The following is a 26,377-nucleotide window of genomic DNA, read 5'->3' on the forward strand; positions in this document are numbered from 1 at the left end:
AGAGCACATTATCTCCTTTCCTGAGGTGTAATTAGGGTCTGGAATGAAAAGTATATTTCCTCTCACTCAATGGAGCTGTGAGAAGTCACAAAAGGAGATTTTTGGTTACAGCACCCGGATGAGGAATGACCACATCCCTGAGCTGTGGTGGCAGAGCCTGCAGAGCCTTGGTCCTGGAGCTTTTAAAAAGGATTTTCATCCCAACTGTGTTCAGGCATCTCAATAAGATGCAGGATTCCCAACAGGATCTGGGCTGCTGCTGTTTGGAGTAGGAAGGGAACAGAGAAATTCTCTGGAGCTCTGGATGGGAACGGCTGTGTGCTAATGGTGCACTGGAAACCTGAGCCCACCCCACGAGGAATTTGCTGGCAATAGCATAAAACAAAGGCTCTGTCCTGGGAAGTCAAAATGCCGGCAGAATTATGGAGATGCGTATTTCAGCTTGTCTTCGAGAGAGACACTCCGCAGCGACCGGCCCAGCGGTTTATGCAAAGGCAATGCAAATGAGGCTGATAAATATGTAAAAGGATGGAAAGGCGACAAAAGGTGGCTGTGCGAGGCTGACAGTGACTCCGGCACATGGCCCGGCCCCGCAGCCCCGGCTCTGGAGGGGACGAGAGCCCCGGCAGGGCTGGTCTGAGCCCTCCTGCCCCATCCGTGCTGCAGGTGAATCGCTGTGCCCTCCCGAGCTGCGCCTGCACAGCGAAATGCCTGTGAAACCCAGCGGGGGCGGAGGAAAAATCCCAAACAACAACTGGATGCTGCCAGAGGATGCAGCAGCCGGCTCCGGACAGAAATGCCTCCCCACGCCGGGGACACCGAGTGCGGCCACCAGCCAGGGGCTTCTGGCTGCTCAGGTCCGCGGGGAGCGATCGCTCGGCTGCGATGGAGCCGTCAGGAGGAAACGCTGTGCCAGCTGAGCCCAGCGCTGCCCGGCTGCCTCCTCTGTGCTTTCCAGTAATCTGTTAAAATAACTGGAATAAATCAATAACTGCATGCTTGATCTCCCCCTCCTGCCAAGGAGCCCTTTGGACGGGCTGAGGGGAAGGGATGAGGGGAAGGGCTGAAGGGCTGAAGGGCTCTGGGGAAGGGCTGAAAGGCTGCAGGAATTCCTGGCACAGCGCTGCCGGGTGTCCCTGCTCCTGGCAAGCCCCATCCCCGCAGGGTTCGTTCTCTTCTCGCAGCCTGTGCAGCGCTGCCTCTCCTCCTGCTCTCACCCAAATCAGGAAGGAGCTTTTGTTCCATTTGCCCGGCCTCATTTCACCGGCTTTGTTTTTCTTGCAAAGCCAGAGTTCGTGATTTCTGCTGAATTCAGCTGCCGGGTAACAGAGTGTGTTTGCAGAATTTATCTCAGCCCAGCTTCACACCCGGAGGGCTCACGAAGGTTTCAGCTCAAAGCAGCCCCTGCTCCTACAGATGCCAGAGAAAACACGGCTCCCTCGTCGGAGAGTGATGGTGTGAGCAGGTTTTGCTGCTCCTAAATCAGAGTCTCCCTAGAAATCACGCGTCTGGTGTGTGGCCTCTATTCCCGAGGGTCCCGAGCCCCCCCGAATGCCGCGAGTGTCGGTCAGGGGTGGCACCACGGCCCCATCCCAGCTCGGGGCCTCAGGGCTCTCCGGTGATGCCGTAGCTGCCCACCCGCCCTGTGGATCCTGCAGACAAGGATTTGCTCACGATCCAGGGCACGAGGCTCCAGCAGCAGCCTGAGTCCTGCTCGCACCCCAGCTTTTCTCCTCGCTCTCCCCTCTCCTCTCGCTCAGACATTTGTTTAAAAGCGCGTGGCCCGGGGGCAGCCCTCCGGCAGCTCCTCTCCCTCCCGCACCGGTGTCATTTTCCCTGCGACTCTTCTTCCCCATAATTCACGGCTGGATCCCGGGTTTTGACACTCCGATCACTCCAGATAGGAATTCGCCAGCATTATTATGCAGATGAGCTTATGAAAGGCTCGGAGTGCTTCTTGTCTGTGCAGCGAGGGGGGTTAAAACAAAGCGGTGTTTATTCCTCGGTGTGGGAGGAATGCCAAGTGGCATCTCCGGGCTGAGCATCGTCTGCCCAGGAGCAGAGACGGGGCTGCCGCCACCCCCAGATTGCTGCAAGGGGGAAACCGCCTTTTTCCTGCTTTTTTTTTTTTTTTTTTTTTTTTTTTTCCCTTGGAAAACGGCATTTCAGCCCTCTGAGTTTGGTTATTCTTCTATGAGTTTGAGACAATGGGGAGGGGTTTGAGTTCCAGCACAGGCGGCTCTGGCCCCCCAGGGCAGGTGCCTGCAGCAGGGACAGGGGCGATGTGAATTTAGTCTGGAGGGGGATGGATGGATGGATGGATGGATGGATGGATGGATGGAGTGGGGATCAGGTGAACACGCCTGTTCTCTCCTCACCGCCGTGTCCCTGGCTGCATTTCCAGGGAACACCTCGAGCTCTGATCAATAAAGGAGATCTCTGCATCCTGCGGGCGCGGAGCTGCGGCTGCACCGCGCACCGGGAGCGGCGCTGACAGATGCCGGAGATGGATGGCACTGCCGGGCACTCCATTCCGGAGAGATGGGACAAGTGAAAGATGTGTTAAATGGCAATCACCCCTCGATGAAGTATTTCTCCACATCAGACACCGGTAAATGATGGCGTTTGTTCTCAGCCTTGATTGTTTCACGTCTGCTTGCAGCCTCCATTAGAAATCGTCCGTGCTCTCTAATCCTGCTCCCCTGCCCATATATTACCTGTGGGGTCGATGCTCTACACAAATGCCTGATAATGAAATTATAAGCAGAAGAAAATCACATTTTAATAGAAATCCTATTGGGTAACCTGCCCTGCCAGAATCACATTACAGGGCAGATTCGGGGGAGGGGGGAGACTCTTGTATCATGTTGGGTTGGAAAAAACAAACAGCCGTGGTGGAGGGGAGCTGCATTTCCTCGAGCCCACAGCAATGTGCTTGGAGCAGTAGTGGAAGCTACTCCAGCTTTTGGGGGCACAGCATCCCTGTGGAGACAATCCCATCCTAGCAGGATGATCTGGCTGGTGGCACAGTGCCTCTGCCAGGATGGTCCTGGGCTGGGACTGGGAATTTCCACTTTCGAGGGTTTTTGCTCTGTGCAAAATCATTTAGATAATTTTCATTCAATCTAGATAATTTTCATGGAAAGTTTTGCTGCGACGCCACATTCTCCTAGAGCCAACCTGGACCCATTTTCCAATTTTCCATCAAAAAATTGGGATTTTTTCAAGTAGAACAAGGCCGATTTCCAAGGAATATGGGCTAGGCTTTGGCCTGTTTTCCAAGAAAAAGGGGATTTTTGCTTTAAAACCATGCCAAAAGATTGTTTTCTCAGGCTTTTTCTTCTGCATAAAAATGGCAGTTTCACTGAAATCGAAGGAAGAAGGGAATGAGAATCCTTATCCAAGGCTCTTTGAAAGAGATGAGCTGCAGTGTGGGGCTCATCCTCCCACAGCCACCACCCCAGAGCAGGGCACGGGATGTCTTTGCTGGACATGGAGTATGGGAATGGACACAAAGCTGCCCCGAATTTTCCTCAGCTCTGCCCTTCACCTTGTGCTCTGAGTGGAGCAGTGGACACGGCTGAGCACATCCTGCCCGGCTGCCACCGCCAGCGTCAATAATTAGATCCATTTCTGCTCCAGCAGGAACTTTCTCAGCCCACGTAATCGAATCACCCTGGAGGTGCAGGAGACGTCAGGGCCGTTGCCATGGTCTGGGAAGGGATGGAGAGGATGGAGGCCAGGAGAGAAGCAGAGGGGCAGGAGGGGACAGAGAGCATGGACAGGACAGAGAGCAGGGGACAGGAAGGGACAGGGAGCTGCGTGCCAGCAGAGGCAGCAATGGAGCATTAACTCCTGGCAGTGGGGACCTTGGCCAGGGATGTTCCCCAGCTCTGCTGCCCCTCCGTGAGGGATGTGGGGAGCGAGAGGCCAAGGCGAGAGAGCTGCAGCTCCCCTGGGTAGGGGAGCCCTGCCCCAGTGCTGCCTGTGCGTGTGTGGCCTTTACGGCCCGTGACCAATGGCCCCGCTCAGCCCGTGCCGGCACCGGCAGCCGGGGGCTTTCATCCCGGCCAGGAATGCCAATTAAACTTTGACTTTCTCGGTGTCGCTTACCCAAGAGCTCAACTCTAACCCTTCGCCTTTCATATCGAAAATCGAGCCGTGCCACGCCTGTTAACATCTGCACAGATGTTTGGGGAGGGAGAGGAGGGATCCAGCCCTGGAGCGACCTTGCCGGTGCCGCTCCTCTCCTCAGCCCCACCGATGTTTGCCGGGTGTGAGCGTTTGTGAGCACCGAGGTCAGGGGGAGCTGCAGCAGCTGGCGCTGGTGTCACACGTCAGTGCCCTCCCGTCAGTTTTGGGTTGAGCTGCTCTGCCCAGCGCTTGCATTATCCTAAAGTGACCTTGATGCAGGGGTGGGAGAGGAGCCCCCCTCAGCAGCACTGCAGGCTGTGCTGAGCGAGGTGATGCTTATCAGAGTTATCAGAGTTATCAGAGGGCACTGCTCCTCCATCGGGGAGGAGCAATTTCCAGGGATGTCTTCATCCTTGTGGGGCTCTGGGCTGAAGGGTGCCAGGCAAAAAAAGAGCTGTCATGGGGACTCTGGTGGAATTCCTACATCCTCACACCTCTCATGCCTTTATCTCTCGAATCCCAGCAGAGCAGATGTTGTGTGCATGACCATAGGCAGAAACTGCCGGGCTGGATTTGCAGCCTCAGTTCAATTAACCACCTGAGCCCCATTCTCTCTGCTGGCAGCAGCCTCTCACTTTAATTAATCATCTCACTCTCTCTGCAGGGAGGACACGCTGGCTGCTGTGGCTGGCTGCAGCACCAGCCCTGCCCGTGTTTCTGGCCAGGGCGAGTGCAGGGCAGGTACTGCCCCTGTGCAGGCACTGGGGGGCAAAGGGAACGGGGTGCCCAGGGGACCCTGCTGCCCCTGTGCCTGGCCCCAGCCCCACATCTGCTGGCTGTGGAACTTTCCACAGCTAACAATGTCTTCAGGGGAAAAGCAAGGAGGGGGAGATGTGAGAGGAAGGCTGGGTGCTGTGTGGGGAAGGGACTGGTGGCCATGGCTTGCCTGGGTCACCCACACTTGTGCCACTGGCTGCAGTTTCCCACTCAGAAGGGAGGGAATGAAAGAGCAGCAAGTGCTGTCCAGCCTGGGGGGCTGCAGACCCCAGGCACAGCCTCACCTGCTGGCCTGCTAAAGAGTCCTTGGCATGCCAGGCAATTATTTCAGCCATAAAATCTAAATTCAGTTCCTTTATTGACCTGGCCTGTAACTGGATCCAGTATGCAAACAGTACAGAGCCTGTTTCCACAGACCTCGTTTTCCTCGAGCTTTCCAAGCTACCCTGGCTCTTCCTGGGGGTCCCCTGGGCTCCTGCAGCCAGGAGGGCTCCCCTGGTGCTGCCTTGGGCACGGCAGCTCTCAGTGGTGTTTCCCAGCCCATCCAAGCACTTTGCCTGCAGCAGGTCAGGGATGCCTCAGCCTTTGGAGCTGAGCTCCAGGTCTAAGCCCAGAAAAGTGGTGCTGGCCAGGTTTGCAGGTGGCTTTCTGGGTCAGACCTTGTGCCAGGCCTTCCAAAAATAGACTCTCTATTTTAATCCATTCATTATTATTTCTTCATGGCTTTCACAAAGCCCTTGTTGTTCCTATGTACCACGTCTATTTATCTTCTCCTCCCAAACCTCCTGCTCCAGACCAGCAGCTGGATGGTCCATCCCTGCTGCAGACAGCACTGGGGATTCTTGAGAATGGGGCTGGGACCTCGTGCTGGACTCTCACTGGTCCAGAGCCTGCCAAGGCAGCAGCACTGGATTCTATTTAGATGCTTCTGTGCCCGAGTTGGGCATTTTGAGGAAGCTCCTGCCTCTTTTTCCTTCTCCTACAATTGCAGGATGGTACCCAGAGATGCTTTGGCAAATGGATGAGGTGAGAATGGGATGAGAGGGAGCTCACTGATGCAAGGAGTGTGGCCTGGAATGGTTTTCCCTTCCTGCACAGGAAAACCCAGTTGCTGCTGCCTGCACTGGGAGGAGGCAGGAGCAGAGGTGCCCTCGAGTAATTCCCCCTTCCTCCCCAGCAGCTGCCAGCACGGGCTTGCAGCTCTTCTCAAGCTTTCATTAGTGCCTGGTACAGACCCAGGCCTCCTGCCTCTGCCGAATTGTCAGGTTGCTCATAAACCAGAATGGTTTTGGAATAACTAATGCTGAAACTATTCCATATCATAAAGGAACAAGGGCTCTTTCCCTGCCAGAAACGCTCTGCAGGGATGGTGCTCCTGAGCCCTGGTGAGCTACAGAAAACACGGAGCACTTAATTAAATGGAAAAGCATCCCCTTCCCGGGCACCAGGGGGTGGGCACAGAGGAAACCAGGGCGGTGTGGGGTGTGCTGGGGTGACAGGGGGTTTACAAACATGGGCTGGGCTCACGGAGATGCCTGGCCACAGGAGGGAGATCATAGAATCCTGAAATGGTTTGGGATGGACCTTAAAGCCCATCCGGTGCCCCCTCCCTGCCATGGGCAGGGACACTTCCCACTGTCCCGGGTTTTCCAACCCTGCCCCACCTGGCCTTGAACACTTCCAGAGATGGGGCAGCCATGGCTTCTCTGGACGTCTGTAGTACTGAAATGGGCTCTAAGATCTCCCTGCAATCTTATCCAGGCTGAAAAACCCCAGCTCTCAGCCGGTCTCCAAATTAGAACCAAGTTCCTCGGGAGCTTCCCCAGCCAGCGCCCCTCCTGCTCCGCCTCACCACGGGGCTCAGCCCCGTCCCTCTTCCCAATTTCGTGCTGGTGCCGGGTGCTGCCCTTCCCGGGAGGGGCTCAGGTTCGGGCAGGAGCCAGCTCGTGGCAGGATGCTGTTCTCGCTCATCTGCTGTGCTGAGGGCGGGAGGAGCCGCTGGGGCAGGGATCGGGTTCTCCTCTCTGCGGTGCAGTATCTCCTTGAAGCGTGACAGCCACGATTGCTTCCAGATGTTCGCCTCCTCGCCTCCAGCCGGCTGGGGGGGATGTGGTAAACTCCACGATGGAAACCAAAACGCGGAGCAGATGTAGCGTGTCAGCCCCAGCGAGGCGCGCATCTGGGCGCGGTGCGCGGGCATCGCCGCTGCGCCCGCGCAGCCGGGCCGGGCTCAGCGCAGGATCCTGCGCGGGCACCAGCGGGAGCCGCGCCCTGAGGGGCTCTCAGGAAGCCTCTGGGGAGGCTGTGCAGCAGCTGCCCCGCTCTGCCAGCCCTCCTTAGTGCCCCTGGGGCTGGCATTGAGGGGTTACCCTGCTGTGGGGCAGGGCACGGCCGGCGCCGCCTGTCCTCCCCTGCCCACCCCGCTGCCACGCCGGGGATGTGGGGAAGGACTCGGAATGTCGCTGGTGATGTCAGGATGGACTGGGATTGGTGACGTCATAGGATAAATTGGGCTGGAGGAGGGAGCTCTGCCTTCAGAGGCTCTTGGCAGGCAGCAGCAGTTAGGGAAGAGCAGAGGGGAGCCTGAGGACACGCTCAGCTCTCGCCCAAGGAAAGATGTTCGGAGCTGGGAGATGCCACGACCTTGGCTCTCAGCTCTGCAGTGGCACCACAATGCCCACCTGGGCTTTGCCTTCCCCCGAGGAGCTGCAGGAATATCAGGAATATCAGGAATATCAGGAATATCCATCTGGGATGGAGCCCAGCAGCAGTCCTGGGGGCCTGCCCTGCAGCCTGCACAGCCCATCCTCTCCAGCCAGGGCTGTGACGCCTTGGAGCTCTGCTTTTACCTTGGATCTCGCTTCCCCCCTCACACCCAGCACTCATAACAACTATCCTCATGTTCCTCCTTCACAGAGGACTCGGGAGAAGCAATTAATCTCAGTAACAGGCTTTGAAGAGCAGAAGTGCTGCCTAAGCACTGTGCTGTCTCCTTTTGATGGGGTTAGCCGTGCTGGAATATGAGTGAAGACATTTGGAGTAAATTAATAAAGAGTTTAATGACATCCAAAAGTTAGGGGGATGGAGCATTTGAAAGGGGTTTATGGCTTTATGGGCAACGGAGAGCAATGCACGGGGCGTGTTTTCTACATCAAGTCTGCTCTTTGGGCTCCCTGAACACGATAAAACCTTTGTGTTTTTTACCAGGGCTCGTCTGTCACCCCAGCCAGGCCACACTCCACATCCCAGTGCCTGGTGCTCCCCTGGCAGAGCTGCTGGTACAGGACACGGATGTGTGGTCATCTTCTGGAGCTCTGAAATGGGAGGATTTGTGTGAGTGTGGCTGGCACTGCTGATCCTCGGGCTGCCAATGCCATCACGGCATGTGCAGACTTTGCCAGAGCAGTGCTGGGAAGGTCAGGGCACTGCAGGACAGCCATTTAAATCTCAGTTTCCCTCCAGGTGATGAGGAAGAATCATTACGATGCAGCAGGTGCCATGGGCTGTTTTGCTCTGAGGTCTCAGTGCTCCAAGAGCACTGCAGAGATGATGTGTTTTCCTGGAGTGTATTTATGAGAGTCGAGATACGAGCACTTGGCCGAGCTCCCGGAGCGAGCGTCTGATGCCTCACACCCCCTAGATGGTGTTTTTCATGTTGTTTTTATATTTTTAGCCTGATTAATACCCTTGTGGTGGCTGGAGCATGGAGACTGCTTTATGTTTTGCCAGCAGGTTCTGAAGCCAACGTGATTTACGCAGCAGCTGGTGGAGCAGGAGACACTGATGCAGCAAAGTGTTCTTCAGGCGCTTCCTCAGCACCCTCCTGGTGGGTGTCCCTGCCTGGGATCAGCTGGCCACGGCCTCCAGTGGGACCTGACACTAAGTTTCATGACACAGCCTTTCCAAAAGATGCACTTTGCTGAAAATCCCCAAGGGTCCCAAAGCAGCACCTGGGGCGTGGGGAGATCTGCTTGGGAAAGCAAAGCAGGGAGCACCCAGGGCTCAGTGCCTACAGCTCTGCATGAGAACCTGACACCCAGGTGGGGGGGGAGAAAAGCCCCAGGGTGCACCCAGGCTCTGGGGCTCCTCCAGAGGACAATCTGACATTAATTAGCTGTTAATTAGCAATCAGGCCCCTCTAGACTATAAAAGCTCTTAGTGACTGTAACAGCCCAGCTCGAGGCTTTGAGAGCTGGGCTGGGGCTTTGGGTTTTTATTTCCACAGGCAGAGCCTGGCACAGCCCCCAGTGACACCCCCAGACCCGAGCTGCTGGCACCAGGATCTGTGGAGCTGCCAGTGGGACACGGATGGGGATGAGGCCTCTCCAGGGACAGAAGCACCTTGCAGATGTCAGGTAAAGCATGGTGGTGCAGTAAAACCATGTTAGATCCTTAAAGCCAGGCTGAAAGGCACATGTACATCTATATAAACACAGATCTGTGCTTGCACATGGACACAGCAATCTCTCACAGAGTCCTGTCCTCGTTTTCCCAGCAAACACATCTGTCTTCGCTTGGGCTGGATCGCTACCATGTTCCATGTTCCTGCTGCCCTGCTTTTGGCAGCACATCCTTCCCCTTCCCAGCCTGGCCCTGGCTCTTGTGCTGCTCTGAGAGGCTTCCCTGGGCTCTGGGACTCTGCACTGTCACTGTGGTGCCCCTTCCCGGTCTGGTGGGCTTTTCTGGCTTAATCCAGAGGGAGACCTGTGATGGGATAAGTGCAGGACCAGGGCAGACCCCACTGGAACTTTCTCTCAGGCTTCAACACGTGTAGGGCAGGGGCAGAGCTGTGCAGCCAGAACACACCATCCTGCCCTTTCCATGGGGCTGAGGCACTGCCCTACAGATCTGCAGTTATTCCTTAATTCCAAGCTGCAGCTACACAATCAAGCTCTGCAGTGCAATAATTCCAAACCCTTTCTTGATTCCTGTATTAAATAAAGTACATTTACAGAGTATATGAATTCCAGATTCAGCCCAGGACTCCAGGGATGCATATTCCTCTCCTGGAACTTGTATATCCGGCCTGAGGATGAAAACCCCCCGAAGCCCTGAGCATAACAAGCATTTCTTGTATTTCTCCTGTCTCGTCACATCGGGCATGTAGCGAAGGCTCGGGCTGATAAACAGCATCTGCTTGGAGTCAGGTAAGGACCTCTCTGGGGATTTGGTTCGTGGTCAGCTGCCAACCTTTCTCTCCCTCCTTAATGTGCTTTTGCAGATGGATGAGAACTGCAGCCAGTCAAGGCTGTGGTTTCAGATAACGCTGGGGAAGGGGAGGGGGAGGTCGGGCTCAGGCTCGGTCCTGTGCCGCTGCCAGGGCTCTTGCTCAGTGCACGGCCCACGGAGCCCCCTCCCCTCCTTGCAGGGGGCTGTGAGCTGAGCATGTGGAAAGACCCCAAAGCCCATTTCCCTCTCTGCAGCCCGCGGTGCAGCAGGAGGTGCCAGGTGCTCCTGGGTGCTTGCCCTGCTGGTGCTGTCAGAGCAGTGATGATCCCCTTGGTCTTTGCTGCAAACCTGGAGGTCCTGCAGGCACCTTCTGGGATGCCTCGGAGCCCCTGCCAGGTTCTGGAGAACTGAATCCATGTTTCTTACACAACTTTTTTTTTTTTTTTTTTTTTTCTGCAGGAGGCGGAGGGAATTCTTGTACAAAAATGGAAACGCGCCCCTTCTGCCAAGCTCCAAATTCTGCTTCCTATGGAAACGGAGGGGTCCCCGCCTTTGTGTGTGATTCTGCACTGAATCCCAGGTTCATTCTCATGCCCAGATTGGGCAGAGCACTGAGGGCTGAGGGTGGTGTCAGGTGTGAGCTGAGGTCTGTCCTGCTCTATCTGAAACAGGCACGTGCTCCAGCGAACGCCCCCGCGCCGGGTTTGTTCCTTACTATGGGACTTTCTTTTTTTGTCCTTGCCAAGTTATCGTCTGCTTTAATTAATTTTGCACAGTGAGCCTGGGAGCTGCTGGTGGTTTTGAGCCTCTGGAATAGTCAGGGAAGCAATTTAATCAGCATGAGTGAGCCAAAGTTACTTAAGCGATTTGTAATAAGTTCCAGGCTCTTCCACACCAAAGGGGTTTCAGTTGAGGACAGAAACTTCCTGAGCCTGTTCTGCAGGACGAGCTCTTCATCTGCATCTGATGGACACTTGTGTGGGGATGTGGAGCAGCCCTGAATGAGAATTCAGAGAATCACAGGGTGTTTGGGGCTGGAAATGACCTTTAAAGTTCATTTAGTCCAACCCCCTGCCATGTGTAGGGACATTTCAGCTCCAGCAGGGTGCTCAGAGCCCTGGATATGTACAAAAGGCCACAGCACTGTCAAAAAGTTATGAGTGGAATTTCACCTCCAACCACAAATATAAAATATTGGTGAGCCTTAGTCTGAATTTGTCAGCCATACACTGACCAAGCCAATGGTGGTTCTGTTTTTTCAGAAAACATAAAATCCAAGAAATTCCCCAGTGACTAAGCGGGCACTGTAAATCAGCTGCTATTGTAAAGCTGTGGGTTTAAAAAAAAAAACATTTCCTCAGCCTTGAACAGATCAAATATACAAGAGGAGAGTGGAAAAAAGACAACTAGTGAGGAATGAACACAAAAGGCTGTGCCTTTAATTAATGCTGCTGTTTTCTTCACCATTTCCAAGGAAACTCACTCCTGGTGTTGAAAGTAGATTTAATATTGTGACTTGTACAACAAGATGGTGGATGTTAACGTGTCTGAATTCTTATCACCCTCTTGGACAGGATAAGAGAAAGGAAGGGTTCAGGGAAGGGTTCAGCAGGTGCTGCTGGGTTTTGCATCCCCAGTGACGGGGCTGGGTTTGGGTGCAGGAGCTGCTGCTCCCCCCCGCAGAACAAACACAGGAGGTTCTCATTCGGGCTTGGCTTTCCTCTGCCATCAGCCCCGCAGGGAGGGAGGGCCAGGAGGTTTTGTGGCAGCGAGGGGACCCTCGTGTCCTCCCGCAGCCGCTCGGGGCCATCCCCTGCAGCAGCACCGGCGGCTTTTGGCTTCACGGATTGCTGCACCTGAGATCTGTGATGAAAACACCATTTCTCCCTTTCTCCGCTTGCTGGCAATTTCTCGTGGGTATGAACATCTCTGTGTCTCGCTGGTTTTTGCAGCCTGGCAGCGCGGTGCCCTGGCTGTGCGGGTGTCGGGATGAGGATGCTGCGGTCCCCGACCCCGCCTGGCCCCGGAGGCGGCCGTGGAGCTCCAGGAGCCTGGTCCAGCCCCTCGGGATGTGCCGGGGGGCTCAGCGGGTCCCACATGTCCGTGCTGCGATGTGGCTGCGGCATCCGGCACAGGGACCCACCCGAGAGCAGATGCTGCTCCTGGGGCTCTGCTCACGTCCCTGCCCTGCTCCTCATGTGGGGCTGGGGGGATCCGGCTGGGGCTGCAATGCCTTTGTCCAGTGGAGCATCCCGTGCAGGGCAGTGCCGGGGGCTGGCAGAGCTCAGAGCTCCCACCCGTGGGATTGGGGTACCGGCACGGAGAGGATCCCAACTGCTGGTTCTGGCCCCCAGCTCCTGCGCTTTGGGGTGTCCGGACCAGCAGCTGGTCCAGGTGCCCAGCAGGGCTGATGCTCCCTGCCCACCCACAGCCACGTTCCCGCTTTGCAGGGGAGGCTGGAAGGGAGTGTAAATTAAACCCACACAAAAATCAACTTAATTACTGGGGAATAAAGATCCCATTATTCTCTCTGCCCTGAAGCAAGAAAATGAAATTTCCCTCATTTCCTTCCTAAATTCAAAGGAGAGTTTATGGGGAAGGTGCGCCTGGCACGGGAGCAAGAGCACCAGGAGCTGGTGCTGCGTGGTCCCGCAGGTCGCGGTGGCCGATGGCACAGACCTGGCCCCAGAGCCCCAGGACTGCCAGGGAGAAGCGAGGTGCTCCCAGGACAAAGCTCCTCTGGCTCCCAGCGGTTCTGGGGTGATCCTCTCCTCGAGGATCTCGTTGTGCTGGCGCCTGTCTCACGATCTGGGTCAGGTTTGCACCAGCCTGGGCAGGAGAAGGTCCCGCTCCAGGTCCCGAAAATGCAGCTTTGTTCAATGGGAACAGATGTGTCCCCACCAGCCAGGCAGCTCCAGAGCTGTGTCCTGACTTTGTGGTGATGCTGGGAACCAAGTGCTGCTTTTTGCAAAGGAAGTGTAATCTCCCAGTCTAAACCAGTCCAGCCTGCACCCCTCGATCAGCAAGCCCTGGAGCAGGCACACACCTGGGCTGACAAGAACCATCAACTGGGCAAAACTGGTGCTTTGGGGAGGAAAACAGCTGAAAACGCATTTTTCTGGCAGCTTGACAGTTGCGTCTTAAACAAGACATTTTAAACTTACACTGTGAGCCAAAAAAAAGTTGTAATTTGAATATACAGCATGGCACATTCCTCCAAAATTGATCATAAAGTTCTGCTAAAACACAGGCACGGCCTGAGTAAAATAAATATTTTTGCTTCCAGAGAAGTGAAAGGTCTGGCCAGCAACTCAATTTATAATATTTTTAGCAGGTGATTCATCGAAGAGGGAAAAAAATACCCAGGGCAGCTGAATTCAGCAATGGCTCTTTGTCTCAGCAGGGCCAGCGAGTCCCAGCACTCAGTGAAGCTCCTTGGTGGGGCCCCACACAGACACGGGGTCTTTTCTGGGGTCTCTTGGAGCCCCCCAGGAGCTGCTCCCTTCTGTGGCTGCAGCTCCTGCAGGTGCTCCTGGCTGCTTTGGGAGGGGGCTGTGACCACACTGGGGCTGTGCTCCAGTCCTGCAGCCCTGGCACTGGGTCACTCCTCCCTTCAGAGCGGGAATGGGATGGGCAAGGACAGAGGCCCCTTTGAGGTTTTGTTTGCCCAGAGCAGCTTCATGAGCTGTGGGTTTGGATGGGGTTTCTTGACTGAGCTCCACTTGCTGCATTGCTGAGGTCTGAGGATGGAAAACAAACCCTTTGGCCTTTCCTGTCTCCAGCTCCAACAATAGATTTTTTTCTTTTCCTCCCCACAGGTTCTGGCTCTTCCCAGGCACAGGAACAGGGAGAAACTACAAACAAAAATGAATTTCTCCATGTCCCCAAGGCTGTGTCCTTATTTTATGCACACACAGGTCTGTGCATGAAGCCCTGGGGGGGCTGCAGAACCCCAGGCCTGGTCACTGTGGCTCTGAAGCCCAGGAGTGAGGTGCAGGCACACCTCTGGTCCTGTGGCCCTGGCCAGGGATGCCAACAGTCACTGGGAGCCCTCGCTGCTCTCATGGGTGACACTGGGGCGGTGCACAGAACCCAGAACCCACGGCAGAACCCATGGCCCCACAGGGCGTTTCTGGAGTCGGAGGGCACTGAGTGCTGGCCAATGCCTTTGGACCCCTCCAGTGCTTGTGGCCAAATGAAAAGAGTGGTGTTTAAAAGAGCTGCTCACGATGCACGAGACACCTGCTCCCAGCTATAAAAATGGATTAGTTGCATTGCATCTGGAGCCCATCCAGGCAGCAGCGCCTTCCCCAGCATCCCATTTGGCACGCAGAGCCCAGCGCCTGAGAGAGCACTGAAGAGGAGTGAGGGGACAAGCTGCAGAGTTAAAAGGAGGGTCTGGAGGCTGTGATCCTCTCTTGGTGCAGAATCAGAGAGCTGGGAGCAGCCCCAGACTCAGAGCTGTCACCAAGGCCGGGTCTTGCCCCCAGAGCCCCTTGCTGAGCCTTCCCATTGTTCTTTGTGCTGGAGCCCGGTCCCAGCGTGCTCCCAGCTGGCCGGGCTCTCTGCTGGGATGCAGATACTGACTCATTGTGCTCCAAGGGCTGGAAGGACTCCACGCTCCAACACAAACGGAGTGGTGAGATATTGAACCGGAGGGAACCCTCCTCGTTAACAGAGCGTCCCAGGCATGCAGCGCCAGAGGTGCTGCCTTAGCCCTGCCCTGGGAACCTGCACCCAAGCCCAGGGAATCCCGCAGGTCCTGCAGGGACATCTGCCAGGACCTGCTGCTGCTGGGGTGGCCCTGCTGTCCCCCAGAGCCCGCTAGGGTGAGGAGGGTCCTGCTGGCTGTGTGCCAGAGCAGCAGCTGGGCACAGCCTTGTTGGCAGGGCTCTCCTGCTCTCTCATGACCGAGGAGCAGTGAGCAGCCCTCAGCAGCGCTTAGGAATACCCCAAAGCAATGGCTACATGCATTTCCTTCATTCACCTGGGAAATCTTATTCCCCTGCTAGACATCTGCCATAATGCAGTCCTGCCTGCGTTGTCAGCCACACGTGGGGTTTTATGACGCTCTGAATATCAATTATTCCAGGTCCTCCTGCAGCAATCTCTGCCCCAAAGGATGCAATAAGGGAATTGGAGCTAAGCTGAGACTGTGTTTAGGTGATTGCTACAGGTCTGGTTTCATCATAGGCTTTCTGGTCAGTGTGCCACTTGGTCCTCAGTGCTCTGCTTTGGACTGACACACTCTGCAATTCCTTCACTCAAAGGCCAGGTGCCTGGAACCAGCTCTTGGAAAACAATTGTCAAGGTCAGGGCTGCAACCATCAGCTCAGGTTTCCAACTGATTTGTAGTGCTTGGGGAAGCTCCCAGAGCTGCAGATGGTCCTGCCCACGCCTCATCAAAGGTGGGATGATGGGAGGTGCAGGGCTTGGAGCAACCTGCTGACCAGCTGGGGAAGGCAGGAGGATGAGGGAGGAAAGGAGGATGCAGAGCTGCAGAACCAGATTTCCTGGGGGGGGACCTGGGAGCGGCTCCTGCAGCTCTCTGGGCAACCTGGGCCACTCCTGCTCCTCTACGACCCTCACCTGGAGCCAAACACCATCAGCACCCCGGGAAGGGCAGGAAAACAAGGAGGGGACGGGAAATGAACGTGGCCCAAAGGCTGAGCTCGCTGACGGAGCTGTGGCCAGGGTGATGCAACCAGGTCAATTAAGCTGCTACCACACAGCCTCACAGGGCACATGAAGTGCCAATTTTCTGCACTGCTGAAGAGGTAAAGAATAAAAATGAGAGCCAACAGGAAGTTTCAGCTGAAAAGAAAGAGCCACTTGGGAGGTGGGAGCTGAAGGCTAGACTGGGGACGAGAGGGCGAGCGCCACTGCCCGCGGCTACAGCAACCCCCGGGGCTGCAGCAGCTGGGGATGCTCCCTGCCCCAAACCCTGGCGAGAGCAGGGTCCTGGGGCATCCATCTGGGTCCTGGGGCATCCATCTGGGTTCTGGGGCAACCGTCGGGGTTCTGGACATCTTTCTGGGTCCTGGGTTCTGGGGCACGGGGCTGGCAGCACGCAAAGCCGAGTCTGGCCGAGTGTGGGTGCTGCTACAGGGGGGACACAACAGCGAGGGGGATCCTGTACCCCGTGCTTGAGGCATCGGCCCTCTGCCCTCCTGGACAGAGAAAGGGATGGATGGATGGATGGATGGATGGATGGATGGATGGATGGATGGATGGAAAGGGTGAGCCCACAGGGAGCAACAGGGAGCAGAAAAGGCAGAAGCAGTGGGGGCTCCTGGGCTGCCACTCCTCATTCTGCTCGTCCACGGAAGGTGCAGCAGTGTCCTTTCCAGCCACTGCTTTTTGCGGGAGTGAAGAGAATTGGTTCATTCCCCTGCACGGCTGCCCTGGGTGTTTTGGGCAGGGCACAGGGCACGGACCAGGGTCCGGCCGGGGAACAGGCGGCACATTTTGTTTGCGAGGGGAAGTTCCCAGTCTAAGCGGAGTTTTCTCCTCTCCTTGGAAAGCAGCACCCCTGCTGACGCTTCCCGAGGCCGAAATGGCTGCGAGGAGCCCGTGACTCATTCCCGCTCCTTGCGCTCCCTCTGCAGGAGCCGGCGGGTGCCGGGGGGACCGGGGGGGACCGGCAGGGGCCGGGGGATTCAGAAGGGGCCGGGAGGGGGTCGAGGGGGCCGGGGGGGACCTGCCCCAAGGGGGAGCGGGAGCTGAATGGGGATGAGAGGCTGCGGAGATGCTCACCAGAGCATCTCAGTGCCTGCTGTGAGAGCCGCCAGAACAAAACCTTCGAACCCTCACAGCTCCTCTGCTCCAAAACGTGTCCCCAGATAAAGCTCCTGCTGTCCCCACTGCCCCAGGGCCGGCACCCTGTGCTCTGGGCGCTGCCATCTCCTGCCCCGCTGCTCTGGGGAGCTCCGTGGCTCCGTCTGTCACTGTCACATCTCGCACGGGGCAAAGCGGCATCCCTGGGCATCAACCCCTGCTTCCAGACCTCCTTCCCCAGCCTGGCACAGCTCAGGAGCAGCTCCCCATCACCCCAGGGCCGCAGCTCCCACTCTCTCTGTAAGCGGAGAGGTTCCTTCCCCGTCAGGGCTCGGCTGCCAAATTCCAGTCCAGAGCACATTTTTACGACATGACACCAGTGGGGCCCCGGCAGGAGCCGCCGAGATCCGGGCTCTGACCCGCGAGGCGCCGGTACCGGCGTGGCCGGGACCCCCGGCCCGTGCGCCCGCCGCTTCCCTCTCCCTGCCCGTGGAAGCGCTCGCCAAACATTTCAAAACCTGCTCGTTCCTTCCCCTCCGGCTCCAGGGTGCAGACACCCGCCCGGCCCTCCCCACCCCGTCCATCCCCACCCCGTCCATCCCCTTCCTTCCTCCCGGCTCCTTTCCAGGCTGCTGCTTACGCCAGCGGCTTTCGAAGGAGCCCGGGACAGGTAGCAGAGAGTGACAGAGCTTGCGACAAGTCTGCAGCTGCCAAGGTAGGAAGGAGAAGGGAGCTGAGGGCTGGGACGCTCACCCAGAATTTGCCTGCATCGGGCAGGAGGGAGGAGGGGAGCGGGGACCGAGGGTTCCTCGGCTGCCCAAGGTGCAGAGCTGTCCCCAGCTGCACCAGCCCCCTGGCACGGCAGACCTTGGAACACACCTTTGAGCGGCACAGCCTCCTTCCCTTTGCCCTGCCAGCTCGATCTCATGGCACTTTGCCGGGCCCCGGTACCGGCACCGGCACCTGCCGGGCCGTGCGCTCGCTGCGGGCTCTGCTTTGAGCCCTCGAGCTCCCCGGGACGGGCTCTGCTGCCAGGCCGCTGTTGTGGCTGTGTTTGGGTTGCTAAGGAGGAGCTGCCAGAGCCGGACGGGCTGATGTGTGCTGGCACGCTGCCCCCGCCGCCTGCCCTCCCCCGGGACCCTCGGGAACGGGAGGTGCCACCAGAGCTGTGAGCAAGCGCAGCTGCAGACGGGCTCAGGAGCTGTGCCCAGCTCTGCCAGCACCAGTGGGCAGAGCCGAGGTGTTCCAGGTATGCCCAGGTACGCCTCGCAGCCTGCTGGTGCCAGCTCCGGGCGGGCTGGGAGCTGGTGGCATTTAGAGGAGGCATTTAAACACCATCCATGTGACAGACCGGGCTCTTAGTCACAGTCCCTGGAAACCTCTGCGAACCCCTGCCCCGGGCAGCACAAGGGCTTGGCTGCCTCTTTCCCAGGCACATGGAAATTTCCATGGAATTAGCACAAGGATGATTTTTTCCATCTGCCCCTTGCAGACCAGAGCCGTCCTGCCGGCCGGCTCCAGAGCGCCTGGAACTGCTCTGAGGCTGTGGCTCACAGATCGTGACACTGATCCTTGCTGTTGTCCTGAGGGGCTGGGAAAAGCTTAATCAGTTTTTTTTGCTAGTTTGTCAGGTTGAGGGAACTCTGGGGAGTGTGGTGAAGGACGTCACCGTGTGCCCTCAGGGCTCTTGGATTTGGAAACTGGTTTTCTCTACTGGTGTGCTACATAATTGTCATTTAATTTTGGTGCCTTTCCCCTCCTGACTTTCCCTGCAGTGTCTGCCCGGAAATCCCGCAGTTTCCCAGCAATCTGTGTGTGTTTACTCCTCACAGGGTGGGACCCTGCCAAGGAGGGTGGGGGCTGCGGCCAAAATTGCGGAGCATGGAGCCACAGTGCTGGCATGTCACCCGCTGCCTCTTCCTGGCTTGTTTGGCATCCGTGGGCCCTGCCCAGAGTTTTTAATGCTGGTTTCTGTGTGTGTGTGTGTGCTGGAGCCCTGGCTCCTGCTCAGATTCACCCCTCCAGTTTAAATCCCTGCTCCCACAGGATGGACGGTTGTAGGAAATGCTGAATTCCTGCCGCTGGGTAGCGATCCTCGGCTCAGCAAAGCCTCGTGGAAGCAGATTTCTGGGATAAGCTGCTGAAGCCTGGATAAAACGTCCTAGAGTGCAGGCAGGTCCTGGCAGCTCCTGTCCAACAAATACAGATGTGTGAATCCCAGCTTTGCCCGGCCGGGCAGGGCAGCATTTCCAAATTTCCACTCAGAAATGGCTGAAGGAAATTCCTTTGAAACCAAAGGCACAGGAATGGAAGGGCCAAGCCCTGGGAATTCCATGGCCAGGTTCCCCAGCAGGGAAAGCAGAGGAGCCAGAGCAGGGCCCAGTGGGAGCTGCCAGGCTGTGGCAGGGATTTGGAGCAGACTTTTCCCTGGGCCATGCCCAGAGCCATCTCCTGATGGGTTTTCCTTCGCCCATGTGGCCGTGGTGCAGTGCCAGGACAGGAGTCACCAGGGGTGCAGGCAGGTGCCAGCAGTGCCCAGGCTGCCCAGGGGGGCTCAGGGTGCTGCCCAGCCCCTGCCTGCACGGCTGCCCTGGTTATCTGGCCTCATGCAGCAGGCAGGGCCCCACGCCAAATTGTCACCTGCCCCAGCCCTGGTGACCGACCGCAGGCTCCGACTGCTCCCCTGGCAGGCTGGCACACAGGTAACACTCGCCCCCTCCAGGGGCATTTCAGGGCTCCGGGGTGGTTGTGGGAGCCCCTGGGCATGCAGAGGGGTTCCCATGGGTGTGCAGGGTCGAGGGCACAGCCACAGGCAGGGGAGCAGTTGAGCCTGGCAGGGCATTTTTTCACCCAGGGAAAGTTTGGTGGCTTTTTGTTTTGTTTTGTTTTGTTTTTTTCCTTAGGAAAGTATGAGCTTTCAAGGGCATTGACACTTTTCTTGCCAAAAAACACTGCAGCTCCAGCCAGAGAACCCTGACTGACAGGGGAAAAAAAAGAGATTTATATTCCAGTTTTCAGTTTCTCAAAAGCAAAAAGCTCCAAATGTTGTCAGAAATGGATACTCAGTTCTCAGGCACTTTAATTAAAGGACTCCAACCCGGACGTTTCCTTAGCAGGGTCACCTCTGAGCTTTAAAGTGCGACCTTAAATCTTCCTCCCGTGACGGGGTCTGGCTGCTCCTGACATCGGGGCCGGCTCTTTGGCGTCCCCTGCGAGGCGCGGTGTGGGAAGAGCCTGTTCTCAGGGGAGAAATGACAGCAGCGCTTTACCAGGGCATCTTGGCAGAGATCAGGTGCCCTAGGCAGGGGCTCAGACCCCAATTTCTCGTTGAATGTGCAATATGAGAGGCTGTGCTGGGGGCTGGTGAGACCTGGTAAATGAGCAGGTTTGGGAGCAGGTTTAGCTTGGCGAGCAGGGAAAATTTCTTCATGGGAAGAGTTGTCCAGCCCTGGCACACGCTGCCCGGGGCAGAGGTGAAGTCACCGTTTCTGGAGGGATTTAATAGACGTGGCACCTGGGGACACGGGGCAGGGGCAGTGCTGGGTTCTCGTTGGACTCGATGGTTTCAGAGAGCTTTTCCCAACCCAAGCGATTCCATGGATCTCTTATTCCCGCTGTCCCCAGACCAGGCACCCGCCCAAGCCCCGGGTGTGCCTGGGCTCTGCCCGGAGTGGCGGTCCTGCCCCCCCCGGGATTCCCCTGGCACACCGGGCACCCAACACCCCTCTCCGGGCACACCGGGCACCCACCGCCCCCCCCCCCGAGCCCGGCCCAGCCCCCGCCCTCGCTCCCGCCCGCGGGGAGGGACGCGCCGGGACCGGCGGAGAGGCGGCAGCGAGCCCGGCCATGGGGGCGGCGCAGAGCCGGGACCCCCGAGCCCCCCGGGACCGCCGGGACCCCCGGGAGCCGCCGCAGCGGTGAGTGGGAGGGGGTGCGGGTCGCGGTCCGGGGTGGGTCCGGGTCCCCCCGCAGCCCCCGCGCCGCCCGTGGGACTGGTCCGGGCTCGCTGCGGTGAAGGGGGAAAGGAGAGTGACATTGAATTTGCGGGGAGAAAGTTCCTTTTCTTTTTCCCCTTTTCCCTTTCTCCTCCTCCCCAGGCACACTTCGCTCCCCATCCAGGGGTGCCGGAGCTCCCATGGCACAGCAGAGCTCCCAGAGCAGCTCAGCCCGGGGGGGAGCCGGGGGGCTCTGTACCCCCAGTGTCGGGGTGGGGGGTCTGCAGGCTGGGGGGAGCCGGGGGGCTCTGTACCCCCAGTGTCGGGGTGGGGGGTCTGCAGGCTGGGGGGAGCCGGGGGGCTCTGTACCCCCAGTGTCGGGGTGGGGGGTCTGCAGGCTGGGGGGAGCCGGGGCTGGGGGAGCTGCTCCCCACCAGCTGCTGGGCACTGGGATCTGAAGGGGAGACGCTTGCTGGGATCAGAAGGATTCTTATCTGTGAATCAACAGAAAGATTGTTGAGAACAGACATATTTCCTTGAAGTGGGGACCCTGTAAGGCTGTTTGTTTGCAAACAGTGGGCTCAGACAAGGAAAACAAGTGTGTTGTGCCCTTTATTTCCCTGCAGTCTTCTCCTACCTAGACATTGGAGGTGTTCTCAGGTGAAAATCCATCCCAGTGTTCCCTTCGTGGTTGCAGCTGCTCCTTTCTGCCCCGTTGGACTCAGCTGTTTCTCCTTCCCACCTGTTTGCTCCACCTTGAGCAAACTTTGTTTTGTTCCTCCTGCCCTTTATCATCTTCCTGGTCGCCGTCCCTGTCCTGGCTGTTGTCCTCACTCTTTGCTGTCTCCATTCCTGCTGGCCCCCAGGTTATGGGTTAAGGTGCTGCCTGCATTTCCCAAAATGACTGAGTCTGGAGCAAACTCAGGGATCTAAGGCCTAACAAACACCTGATAAAAGCATTCCTGCCACATAGCACAGATATTTTTAGCAAACGGAGCACAGGAGTGGAAGGGGGAGTCAATAAGCTGCATGATGAAGGCAGCTGCTTGTGTTCATCCGGCATCAGTGTGGAGATGGGGCTGGAGCCTGTTCCTTTTGAAATGAGCTCGCACCCACACGAGTGCATCAGCGAGATTAAGCTGTGGTTGGCATTTTTAAAATGCAGGAATAGCAGAGCATTCATTATCCCATCGGTCCTTTTCAGTGCAACCACAAATGTCTGTATTTATCCATTTGCTGGCAGTCTGCTGGGGAACGGCAGCTGGAGCCCGGGGCTGGCTGCTGGTGACCAGGCTCGTGTGTGACAGTTGTGTCCTTTATTTCTATTTCTGTCGCGCTGTTTTGATGGAATGCGCAGCGATGGGAGCGCTGTCCCACGCTGGGCTTTGCTCTGGAGCTCCGGGGCGCTGTGACACCCGGGCTCCCGCTGTGCCCTGGCGAGCAGATGGCACAGCCCGACATGGGAGGGGTTGGTTTTGTCTGCCTTGAATTCCAGGGCATTCGGTGCCGTTCTGCTCGGTCCGGGCTGTGCCCAGAGGTGTCCAGGCTGAGGCTCTGCCAAGGTCAGGAGAAGCAAAAGGAGCCCCGAGCTCCGGGGCAGCCTCGGAGCCCCAGCCCTGCGCTCCCGAGGCTGGAGGGCTCAGAGCCCTGGGAAACCCATCCCGGGGAGCCCTGGGAAACCCATCCCGGGGAGCCCTCGGAAACCCATCCTGGGAACCCTCGGAAACCCATCCCGGAGAGCCCTGGGAAACCCATCCTGGGAACCCTCGGAAACCCATCCTGGAGAGCCCTCGGAAACCCATCCTGGAGAGCCCTCTAGCGAGAGCAGCGTCCGCCCGAGTCCGCCGGGCTCTCGGGGTTGCGGCTGCGCCCGGGAGAGGTTCCGTGGGGTTGTCACACCTAGGGAATGCTCCGGGGTGCTCCAGATGCTGCCGCACGCAGGGGATGCTGATCCCCGATCAATAGAATAGGTTGGAATAAAACGCAGCAATAGAAAAATGCTCCTGAAACACCTTGGACCTCCTTTCCTGCAGGAGATAAATGCTATGTGGATAAAGTGCTTATTACAAGCTGTGGGGGAGATTTACAGCAGTAAATATGAATTAATGTTTTTCTCGCGTGCTGATCTCTGGGTTGTCGCCACCATCCCCTGCTGTCCTTGTGCCCCGTCCTGGCACTGCCTGCAGGGAGCTGGACCCTGGTCCTGGCAGGGGAAGGAAAGGCCCCACTGTGGAGGAGCAGAGAGGCAGGAGTGGATAAGAGAAATGAAATCCTATAAAAGATCTGTTTCTGAGCTAGAAGTGTCAGTGCTGGCTGCTGTGCCGTGCCCAGAAAAGCCTCACAGCCAGAAATAGATGTTCTGCTAATGAAAGAGCTGGGAAGGGAAATTCCAGGTGCACTCCTTCCTCTGGCCTGGGGCACTGCAGCTCCAAATGCCACAGGTGTGGCTGTGTGGTTCCTGTTCTGCCGCGTTATTCCCTGCGCCCTTCCTGGGCACCGAGGTGCGGGGACACAGAGGAATTGTGCACGCTGTGATTTTGGGGTCAGGCAGAGGCACTGCTGCCAGGAGGAAGTTCAGTGTGAAGGGAAGGCTCATCTGGATGAGAGCTGTTATCCCTGGATGCAGCTGGCTTCTTGCAAGGATAAACATGAAAAGCTAAGCAAGGTTTTGCTTCTTTGTGCAGCTTCTGTGATGACAGGGCTCTTCTAGTTCCAAAATGTTTGTGGCTCCACCTGTGGTTTGTGCAGCAGGGGCCGCTGCTCTCCCCCTCCTGGAAAGTCCAGGCGGTGAGTGAACCGTGGGTGGGGGGGTTTCTGGATAATTCAGCACAGCGGCTGCCAGAGACATCCACGGGCTGTACATCCCCTGTCCCTGAGCCGCTGTGTGTGCAGGGCTTGGCACAGCGAGTCCTGTGACAGCAGTGAGGGAGGTGACAGCGCTGCCAAGGACAGCCCGTGAGCTGCTGCCTGCGTGGGCTGCACCTCCCTGTGCGGATGCAAACTGCTGGCAGGTGCTTTTAAACAGGTCAGCGCCCTGGCTGCTCTGCAGAGATGTGTTTGCTGACTGTGCCAAGCAGCGTTTGGCAGGCAGAGCCCTCGGTGTGACTGATGAAGTCAGGTTATCTCCTCGGTGGTGATTTGCAGCCAGTGCCGCTGCCAGGCTGGGTCAGGTGCCAAGCAGGAAAATGCCACTCGAGGCATTTTCTTAATTGCTCATCGGGAACAGCAAGTGGAAGCAGGCTCTGCCCCTGCACTGCTCTGGTATCTTCCTGCCCCAGGGCCCTGCAAGTCAGGAGCTCCGCAGCCAGCGTGGTTCAGTCCTGCTGCTCCCGCTCCTGCCGGCTCCTTCCGCGGTGCTGGGCGGGAGCGGGGGGGTCCCCGCTGGTCGCAGTGTGCGTGCACAGCCTGTGCGAGTGTAGGAACTGATGATTTCCAGTTCCCTCATCCAACAAGTGGGGGCTGCAGGAGTCCGCAGTCACACGCAGCTGCTTTCCCTCTGCTGCAGTGGCTCGTTCCTGCTGCTGTGCCGCTGCTGCTGTGCCGCTGCTGCTGCACTCGGGTTCCCCTGTCCCCTGCGCGGTTCCCCTGTCCCCTGTGCGGTTCCCCTGTGCGGTTCCCCTGTCCCCTGCGCGGTTCCCCTGTCCCCTGTGAGGTTTCTCTGTCCCTGGCAGGGCTCCTCAGCTGTTCACAGCGCGGCGATGCCGTCACTGCTGCTGGTGCTTGGGTTCAGTGGGAGGTGGGAAGGGGAAGCGGGAGCAGGAGCAGGAGGAGGAGGAGGATGAGGTCAGGCTGCTGCAGCGCGGCTCCTGCTGAGGATCTTATGTAAAATTCATCTGCAGAAATCAGCTCTGCCGCCGTGGAGCGGGGAAGTGGGCTGTGCTCTGCTCACAGCAGCCATGGGCAACAGGATGTTGAGCTTCTGCTTTTGCTTCAGACTCATGTTTTTGGCTAAGCTTCAATAAGGGTCCCGCAGTCCCCTCTTGCTCGGTGTCCTCTCCATGTTAGCAGGGCAGTGTGCTGCCTTGTCCCCAGGCCCTGGGGACGTGGGGGCCAGCCCAGTGCAGGGGCCGAGGTGTTCCCTGGGGCCCTGTGCTTCTCCTGACACCGAGCTGTGGTGGGAACTGGCAGCACCTCAGCTGTGGTTCACCCAGAGGAATCTTTGGGGAAATTCACAAGTATTGCAGAAGGGGGTAAGAGATTTTCTTTTCAAGAGGATAGGCAGTAAAAGCACACAGGAATGACACAAATATCCAATAAGGACACCAAGAGAGGGAAGCTTGGGAGAAAGGATCCCTTCAGGGAGGTTATTTGAGATGCTCAGCGGTGAGGAATGAGCCCTTTGAAGCTTCCGACAGAGGCTGGTGTCAGAGGCAGCCAGACCAGATGGACGGGTCTGCTCTGGCCCAGGGGCCTCTCTGTCCATGCAGAGGCATTCCCAACTCCCAGAGCTGGCTGCTGACTCACGGGGAGGCACCGGCCGTGGGCTCAGCCTGCCATGGCAGCTCTTGGCGTGCTCAGCAAGGGCCAGCAGCTTTCTCTGCAACGGGCCAGGCTTGTCTCACAGCAGGACAAAGCTGTCTGCCATGTCCCAGGTCATCCCTGGGACTGTTCCTGGCACTGGGATAAACCAGTCAGGGTTCCAGGGAGCTGCCAACTGTCCGGAGCCAGCAATGCCACTGCCCGTGACAGATCTGCTGCCAGAGCCCTGGACATTCCTCACGGTGTCAGTAATGTTAGTGTCAGTAACGTTATCCTCCTCTCTCTAGCAAGCGTGTGGGAGGTGATGAATTTGGGAGTGGGAGCCCTCGTTAGGGGAAAAGTTCCTGAGGGAAAGTTCCTGAGGGAGGCCAGCAAGGTTGATTTCTATAGGAACTGCTGGCTGTTATTTTTAAACAACAATAGTTTATTAAATAAATAAACTTGCTGCCACGGAAGGATATAGCATCAGCCAGGGCTGTTGAGGCCACTATTTCCTTGGAAAAGGGAAAGGACAGGTGTTTCCCTCCCCTCTGCCCCTGCCCCCCGTGTTTTGCTCCTCAGCTCTGGGAAATCCCTTCCCTGGACAAGGCTTCTCAAGGGCTGGAGGAGCCTTCCCGGTGGGGCCGAGTGTTCCGGGTGGCAGCGAGGATTCCCGGGAGCTGCCTGTGCCCCGGGGCAGTTCCCCGCCCGCGTGGGGTCTTCTCTGGCGCGTCCAGAGTGGAAAGAATCTGTGTCCTGCCAGCTCTGTGACAGCACAGGTGCAGCCAAATCAACGCGGGACAAAGCGGGGGGGATCTGGTTTCACTGTCCCCTCTCTCGTGGGGGCTCCCTGTGGCGGGGGGGGATGGCAGGGCGTCGCGAGGGGTGACAGCGATGTGCCCCGGCCCCGCCTTCGGGCAGAAATTGGAGAATTTGGGAGTTCGCACGCGAAAGAAGAGCGGCGGCTGTCACCCCCGGCCGGGAGGGGCGGCGATCCGGGGAGCCCCGCGTCCATCCCCGCGGCCGGGGGGTCCGGGAGGCAGCGGGGGGGGCTCCGGGCCGGCCCCTCCCGGTGCGGGGGCGGGCGGTGCCGGGGGCGGGCGCTCCCCGCCGGCAGCAGCGCGGAG

The 26,377-nt window shown here is 57.7% G+C and overlaps 1 long non-coding RNA gene across 4 annotated transcripts; it reads left to right on the forward strand.

The window, feature by feature from the left end:
* The first annotated feature begins 1,877 nt into the window (after positions 1 to 1,877).
* Positions 1,878 to 14,818, forward strand: LOC148221007 (uncharacterized). 4 transcript variants are annotated; one of them, XR_015808700.1, is made up of 6 exons: positions 1,878 to 2,611; positions 8,644 to 8,737; positions 9,137 to 9,266; positions 9,882 to 10,058; positions 10,540 to 10,660; positions 13,899 to 14,818. It is a non-coding gene; the product is annotated as an uncharacterized LOC148221007 (long non-coding RNA). The 4 variants fall into 4 exon arrangements; XR_015808701.1 differs by lacking the exon at positions 13,899 to 14,818 and having other exon boundaries at positions 8,641 to 8,737; positions 10,540 to 11,622; XR_015808699.1 differs by lacking the exon at positions 13,899 to 14,818 and having other exon boundaries at positions 9,088 to 9,266; positions 10,540 to 11,622.
* The last annotated feature ends 11,559 nt before the right edge of the window (positions 14,819 to 26,377 follow it).

This window comes from Sturnus vulgaris, chromosome 28 (genome assembly GCF_052056855.1).
Source record: "Sturnus vulgaris isolate bStuVul1 chromosome 28, bStuVul1.hap1, whole genome shotgun sequence".
Classification (NCBI taxonomy): Eukaryota; Metazoa; Chordata; class Aves; order Passeriformes; family Sturnidae; genus Sturnus; species Sturnus vulgaris.